Below are 7,808 nucleotides of genomic sequence, written 5' to 3' on the forward strand. Positions count from 1 at the left end.
TGTGGTTATTGCAAAGCATTATTGAACCCCGTTAAGTACAGAGGGGAGAGGTAGTAGGCATATATTTTTTGCAGGTTCGGTGTGACCATTGCAATGGATTATTGAACCAAGTTGACAGTGTTATGGGACGTGTGGTGGGTACGTATGTTTTGCAAGTTGGTGCTAGAAACAGGGCTCCTTGTAACGGCACCAGATTCTTGAAAGCATGGAGTTTTGTAAGAGAAAAAACTAAGGAACCAGGGAAGTAACGCTTTTGACTCTATGTGGTTACTTTGGTGGTTGATAACTATAATGGGTGAAAGGAATGTGAGATGTTACACTAAAACTGAGTCCTGAAAAACTGCTCACAGGTGTCATGCCAGGGCAGATAATCAAGATGGCTGATAAGGGGGCCAGGACTTACTGGATGCCCCATGCCAGAGGCCCTAGTCCCTATGCATATGAATTGGGAGACAGACGATATAAATGGTCAGGTAGCTGTATTCCAAATTTCTTTTCCAGGAGTGGAGAAAAGATTAAATTAGGGTGTTTTAAAAAGGGTTCACACTTAACAGCTGCTCCTCGGAAACACTATACAGGGTCTCTATGGGTCAGAACTAACTTGACGGCACTTAACAACAACAAAAAGTGTTAAGGATTATGTTTTTATCTGACTGTGCTATGAATATTGAACGAATCTCATACTCAGTATTATAAAATACACCTTTGTGTCTGATGGGAATTTATACATTCCTGAGAGCTTCTAAACCCACTTTCAGCCTATATATGATTGGATGTGCTAAAAGGGGAGTTAGGAATTGCTGGGAAGGAACAACTTTTATTTTAAACCAGCAGCCTGTGTATACAGTAAGGGGCTTACATGGAAACCTGGACCCCACCCAGAACTACTGAGAAAACAGATTTATGTTTAAAGTAAGACCTGTTGAAAGAAAAATAACTGGTATCTTGAATTTTAAGCAAGCCACTTGCTGTTGGATGCATCAAGATGCAAAAAGTCTGTGCACATCACAGAAAACCCCATCCTAGGACTGAAAGGAAATTGGCAAGCAGACAGCCTGGTATGCTCATTGGGGACCACCTGAGTCCACTTAATGAGTGCAAGTGGGGAGAATGAAGCAGTGAAGAAATGAGTTGAGTGAAAAGGAAGAGCTGGCTGGTCTGCAGTACAGGGGATCATGTAGACTCCTTGCGCCTGTGGAAACCACCCTAAGCCATGGTAGGGTAGGGCTGTGAGACTGATTGAGAGAAGGGATGAGGTGGTCTGAAGTGTAGGGAGGAGTGTGTGGACGCCCAAGCTTGCAGCTGGTATTCATTTGATCTAGCGAAGCTGACTAGGGCTGAACTGACCAGGACCCAAGCAAATGAAAAAAAACGATGTTTGAGTTAAGAGTAAATTTCTGCAAATTTGATGACTTGCTGTGGATTGGACTTTGCTTATGAATCCAGATGTCTAAAGTTCAAATAAAAATAGGCTTAATTAACGGTAGTTCCCAGTCTGAATTTTGCTGACAGCATCATTATCAGAGTCTTTTTGCACATTCCTCTGTAGTGCTGTAGCTTAAACACTGGACTGATAACCACAAAGTAGGAAGTTCAAACCCATCAGCTTCTCCTTGGAAACCCTATACAGGGGTACTATGAGTGGAACCGACTTGAAAGCACTTAATAATAATAACAACTATCAAATGTATGTTCTAGAAATTGGTAGTTAGATCTAGAAGTTTTCTCAAATTCAGGTTACATTTTTGACAAGAATACACCATAGGTGGCTTGATATTTTTTTTATAATAAATAAAGCATAGGTTATATCCTTCTATTTTTTTCGGTCATAGCCAAGAACCAACTGATATCAGTCATGTTGTCCTTCCTTCCACATTTTTCTTCTGAATATGCCTAGCATTTCTGGCAACATCCTGTCATGTTCTGATGTAATTCCTTTTGAATTATCTTCAGCAAAATTTTACTTGCATGTGCTATTACTGATAGTGTTCAATAATTTACATAGTCTTTTGAGACATGTTTTTTTAGAATGGGCACAAATACAGTAATTCCAGTTGGATGACCAGGTAAGTGTCTTACACATTTCTTGTTATAGACAAGTGACGCCTCCCACACAGTATCAGTTTGCTGAAATATTTCAATTGGCATTCCATCAATTACTGGAGCTTAGTTTTATCCAATACCTTAAGTTTGACTTGGACTTATTCCTTCAGTATCATCAGTTCATCATAAGTTACATCTTGAAATAACTGTCAGTCCACTATTTTTGACACAGTGATTCTGTATGTTCTTTCCATCTTTTCTAGTGCTTTCTACATCATTTAATATTTTGTCCATAGTTATTGTTAGGTATTATTGAGTAATTTTCAACTTGTAACCTTATGCACAACAGAATGAAACACTGCCCAGTCCTGCACCACCCACACAATAGCTGTTAAGCTTGAGTCTATTGCTGCTACCACTGTACCAATCCATCTCATTAGGGGTCTTCCACCTTTTCAATGACTCTCCGCTTTACCCAGCATGATATCTTTCTTCAGGAACTTGTCCCTCCTAATAATATGTCTGAAGTAAGAGAAAAAAATTTCACCATCCTGGCTTCTTTGGAGCATCCTGGCTGTACTTTTCCTAATACAGATCTGTTTGTTCTTCTAGCAGCCTTGATTCTTTTAATACTCTTCTCCAACACCACAACTCAAATGTATCAATTCTTCTGCAGTCTTCTTTATTCATTGTACAACTTTTATATGCATATGATGCTATTGAACATATTATGGCTTGGGTCAGATGCACCTTAGTCCTCAAACTGACATCTTTGCTCTTTAACAATTTAAAGAGGTCATGTGCCCCAGATTTGCCAAATGCAATACCTCATTTTATTTCTTCCATGAGTGTGTTAATTGATCCAAAATGAAGACTTTGACAACTTCAGTCTTTTCTCCATTAGACAGATGTTGCTTATTGGTCTAGTGGTGAAGATTTTTGTTTTCTTTACATTGATATGTAACCCATACCAAAGACTGTGGTCTTTGATCTTCATCGGTAAGTATTTTAAGTCTTCTTCACTTTCAGCAAGGAAGGTTGTATCATTTGCATATCACAGGTAGTTAATTAGTCATCCTCCAATCCTGATGCCACGTTTTTCTTCATATTACCCAGCTTCTTAGATTATTTGCTTAGCATACAGGTTGAATACTAAGTATGGTAAAAGAATACAATTCTGGTGCATGCCTCATTTTAAACCAGCCAGTGTTCTGTTCAAACAACTACCTCTAGGTCTTTGTACAGGTTCCTCATGGGTACAATGAAGTGTTCTAGAATACTCACTTTCCACAATGCTGTCCATAATTTGTCATGATCACCACATTCAAAAGCCTTTGCATAATCAATAAAGCACAGGCAAACGTCTTTCTAGTATTGTCTATATTCAGCACTTAACATCTTTGTTGTTGATGGTCTGTTTAGTGTTTCTACCTTGTCCACCATCTTGCCAGAAGTCCTCTGTTCACTTCTGGTACTTTATCATTTCTTCCAGTTGCTATAGCTTCTTTACATGCAAGAGCAAGTTTCAAAGTCTATTCTGACATCTATTTTGGTCTTTTCTTTCTTCCCTGTCTTTTTATTGGCTTTTTTTTTTTTTTTTTTTTTTGCTTTCTTTTGATATCACTATACAATTCTGGTCTTTGGTCATTAATATGCAGTGCATGAAATCTATTCTTGAGTTGGTCTCTAAATTTAGGCGGTATATAGTTAAGGTCATAAGGAGCTCTGGTAGCATAGTGGTTATGAATCGGGCTGTGAACCACAAGGTCAGCAGTTCGAAACTGCCAGCTGTTCCATGGGATAAAGATGAGGTGTTCTGCTCCCATAAAGATGTACAGCCTCGGAAAACCTGTACAGGGTCTCTATGAGTTAGAACCGACTCCATGGCACATAGCCACCACCATAGTTAAGGTCATATCCTGGCTCTCACAGACTTGCTTTAATTTCATCAACTTCAACTTTCATATGATTCATTGATGGTCTGTTCCATAGTTGACCCCTGGCCTTTTTCTAACTGATAGGGTTTCTTCATCATCCATTTTCCCAGATGGAGTCGATTTGTATTGGGAAAATCTGAGTGGTTGGTGAGTCTGAACTGCTGACCTTGCGGTTCAAACTGACCTTGTGGTCGAGTGCTTATCCTACAGCACAATACACAAAATATTATATTTGAAATATGAAGCCCACATAGGTACATGATACATATTTATATTTGAAAGTGGTAGCTAAAAATACAAATTGGCCTTTACCACATTACTGTTCACATTTTGTCCATCAGCATCATGCACTTAGAATTAATGAGCACTGAAGTCATCTAGTTAAAAGCAATAACTAAATCCAATGAGTTTCCAATTTTAAGAATAAATAATGCATAATGGATATCATACAGTATTTTTTAAAATCTATGAGGAAGAGGGAGAAAAAGTAAGAGGAAAACAAGAGGGAAGGAGAGCAGAAGTGAAGAAGGGATGAAAATTTATTGAGAAAATATTTTTCATTTTAGAGAAAACCACCTTCCATTTATAATTAGACACCATCATCATCTTACTATAATCAACCCTATAACCATCTATTCAGTAAAACCCCAAATGTTCAATTTAGAATTTTAAGATAATCCTCTTATCATTTTTAAATGAAACTCAAATATTTTACATTAATATCCTTAATAGATCACAGATTGAAACAATGGAAAATATCGTCAAAATTCTAAACTACTTCAAAAAAGAAATTAAAGAAATTTCACCTTTTTATAAATGCAAAAATATTCCTCAAGGAAGATTATTTTGATGTCCTATCAAATGAGGTGAGGAAGATCTAATTGACTTTGGGCAGTATTTAAATTTTCTAAGCTCTGTAAAACAAGAGGTAATAACTAAGCCTACGCCTTGGAGCTGCTATAAAGCTTAAGTAAGTCAATGTGCGTACATATCTTTATAAAACACCTACCGTAGATGCGCATGCTCAGTGAGCACCAGTTACTGTCATTATGATGACATTACTATCATTGCTTCAAAACTGTCTGGAAATTTGTACATCAAAAGTGGTTTCCATAGAAATACTTGACCTGTAGAAAACTGTGCTCATCTGGCAAGTGTGCCATCAGTGTAATACAATATGTTGTTGTTGTTAAGTGCCTTCAGGTCAGTTCCAATTTGTAGTGACCTTGTATAGGGTTTCCGAGGAGCAGCTGGTGGGTTTGAACTGCTGATCTTATGGTTCACAGTCCAGGGCTGATCCTACAGCACCACACCAGGATCTGTTTTAAAATAAGACTTTTTAATTGTGGTCACACTGTAAACTAAGTGGTTCTCAATATTACAGATGGAAAATTTGCTGGAAATTTGGAAATTTGTCAATGTCTGGAGATTTTTTGTTTGTCAAAAAGTCTAAGGCCGGGGAGGGGAGGAGGGTGGTACTTCAACAACTATCTAGTGGGTTGAGACTAAGTATTGTTAAACACCCCATAGTAACAGTATAGCCACCATAATGAAGGATTTTCTAGCCCAAACATCAGGAGTGTTCAAGTGCAAATACCTCCAGTGAAGTTAACATATCCCTGATCAAGACTTCCATAAAGGGACATTCAAGCAAGGGACTTTCAAAGTCTAATATGTTTTCCCAATTTACATATAACTGTAATTGGATTCAGATAAAATTTACATAAATTTAATTGATACAACAGGACTGACAAGACCAACTGTCTCACAAAGGTTAGTTTCTCAATCCTAGTTATATTGTCCACTAACATTATTTGCCTGTATGTTTATAAATTTATCAATTTTTTTCCTACATAATCTAGTAGTTTATGTATACTCATTTCTGGGGGGATTCTTAAACTGTACCAAAATTTTCTTATATTTGATCTTCTAATGTCTGGAATGTATATTTTTATCTTAATGATTTCACTAAAAGCAAAAATGCGCTGTGAATATATGCTGGCCATATGGAAAAGACAATGAGGTTTAGCAATTAGAACAGAAAAGGTAAAGAACTATGCAGTAATTAGAACACTGATTAATCAGCTGATAATTTAATCTTGATTAATGCTGTTGATTTCTTTTCTTATTGACCTAGAAAAAGTAGATTTATACCAATTAAATATAAATTACTCCCCCCCCCCTCCTTTTTTTTTCCATTCTGGGCAGCTTCCAGTATTCTAAGATATGCTACACTTAAGAAGTCCTTTGAAATGCTTTTACTAAATTGAGCGGCCCAACAACAGATAGAATTAGATTTCTGTTCCAAATATGCAGATATTTTCCTAAGCCTAAATTATACAGAGCTAGTTTATTTCAATATTATATAGAGAAAACTTAAAATTAGAGTAAATTACTATTTTAAAATGTTCAGATAACATTCAAATAGTTAGAAACAGAAAACCTGAAGAATTCATTTTAGCAAGCGTGACATTAGAAATCAGGACTGAAGTTGAGGGATACAGTGAGTTTTTTTTTTATGTGGTCTCACTTCATGGAGCCTTGTGGCTATGCTAGTTAACAGGACACATCAGTAATAAGGAGCTGCACTCATTGAATCTTGGTAAATGCCAGTGAATCAGTTCTGACTCATACTTAGTTAATATATGCTTTTCTTTCAATATGTTATCACACTTAATATTCATTACTCTCCAGTATAGGTATTATTGGTGACATAATGGCTAAATGCTTGGCTGCTAAAGATCAGCATCTTGAATCCACCTGTTGATTCATGGGAGAAAGATGTGGCAATCTTTTCCTGTGAAAATTGCAGCCTACAAAGTTCTACTGGGCAGTTCGCCTCTATCCTGTGAAGTTTCTATGAGTCAGAATAAACTCAGTGGCATACAACAACAGAAAAGCAGTTTAAAAAAAAAAAAACTGAGATAAAACTTTTATCAATATTTCTATAGTTACACAGCAAATGGTGATAAGCAAGATTCTATGGGACATGCAGAAGTGATTAAGACATACCATATACTCAAGAATTACATGGTCTAATAGTGCAAAGTAGTAATATAATAGCTATTTTAACTGTGTATAACTTAAAAGCCAAGGTGACCAGACTTTGTCTCTCATACTTTGTACATATTATCAGGAGGGACCAGGAGAAGGACATCATGTTTGTATAGTGGAGAGTCAGCGCAAAAGAGGGAAACCCCAATGAGATGGATTGGCACAGTGGCAGCAGCAATGGGCTCAAGCATAGTAGCAATTTTGAGGATGGGGTAAGACTGGGAAGTGTTTCCTTCTGTTGTACATTGGGTCACTGTGGGTCTGAGTCATCTAGATGGCACCTAACAATAATAACTATAATTACCATTCAAGCCATAAATAGATACTAAAGCCATCCCTTGAGAAGAGTATTTTAAAAATTGTTACTGCCATTGATTATTTCAATCTCTTTATATTTTCCAAAAAATATGAAAATCTGCCACATAGAACAAAAGTAGAAATAACCCAGGCAAGATAATAAGTGTGAAAGAGGAAGAATCACCATAACTTTGTTGTTATTGTTGTTAGATAACTTTAAGATGGTTAGGACTCATAGTGACCCTATGTGTAACAGAACTAAACAATGTCCAGTCCTCACAGTTGTTACATTGGATACCATTGCTGCTGCCACTGTGTCAGTCCATCTTGTTTATCAAGCATGGTATTCTTCTCCAGTGACAGGTCCCTCCTGATAACATGTACAAAGTATGAGAAAAGTCTTACCAACCTGGCTTTTAAGGAGCATCAGGATTGGAAGAAGACTCATTAACAACCTGCAATATGCAGATGATACAA

General features: G+C 36.9%; 1 pseudogene; it reads left to right on the forward strand.

Annotated features, from left to right (window-relative positions):
* Positions 1-7,808, forward strand: part of LOC102829471 — a 32,899-nt pseudogene that overhangs the window by 22,840 nt on the left and 2,251 nt on the right.

The sequence above is a fragment of the Chrysochloris asiatica genome, unplaced genomic scaffold (assembly GCF_000296735.1).
Source record: "Chrysochloris asiatica unplaced genomic scaffold, ChrAsi1.0 scaffold00114, whole genome shotgun sequence".
NCBI lineage: Eukaryota > Metazoa > Chordata > Mammalia > Afrosoricida > Chrysochloridae > Chrysochloris > Chrysochloris asiatica.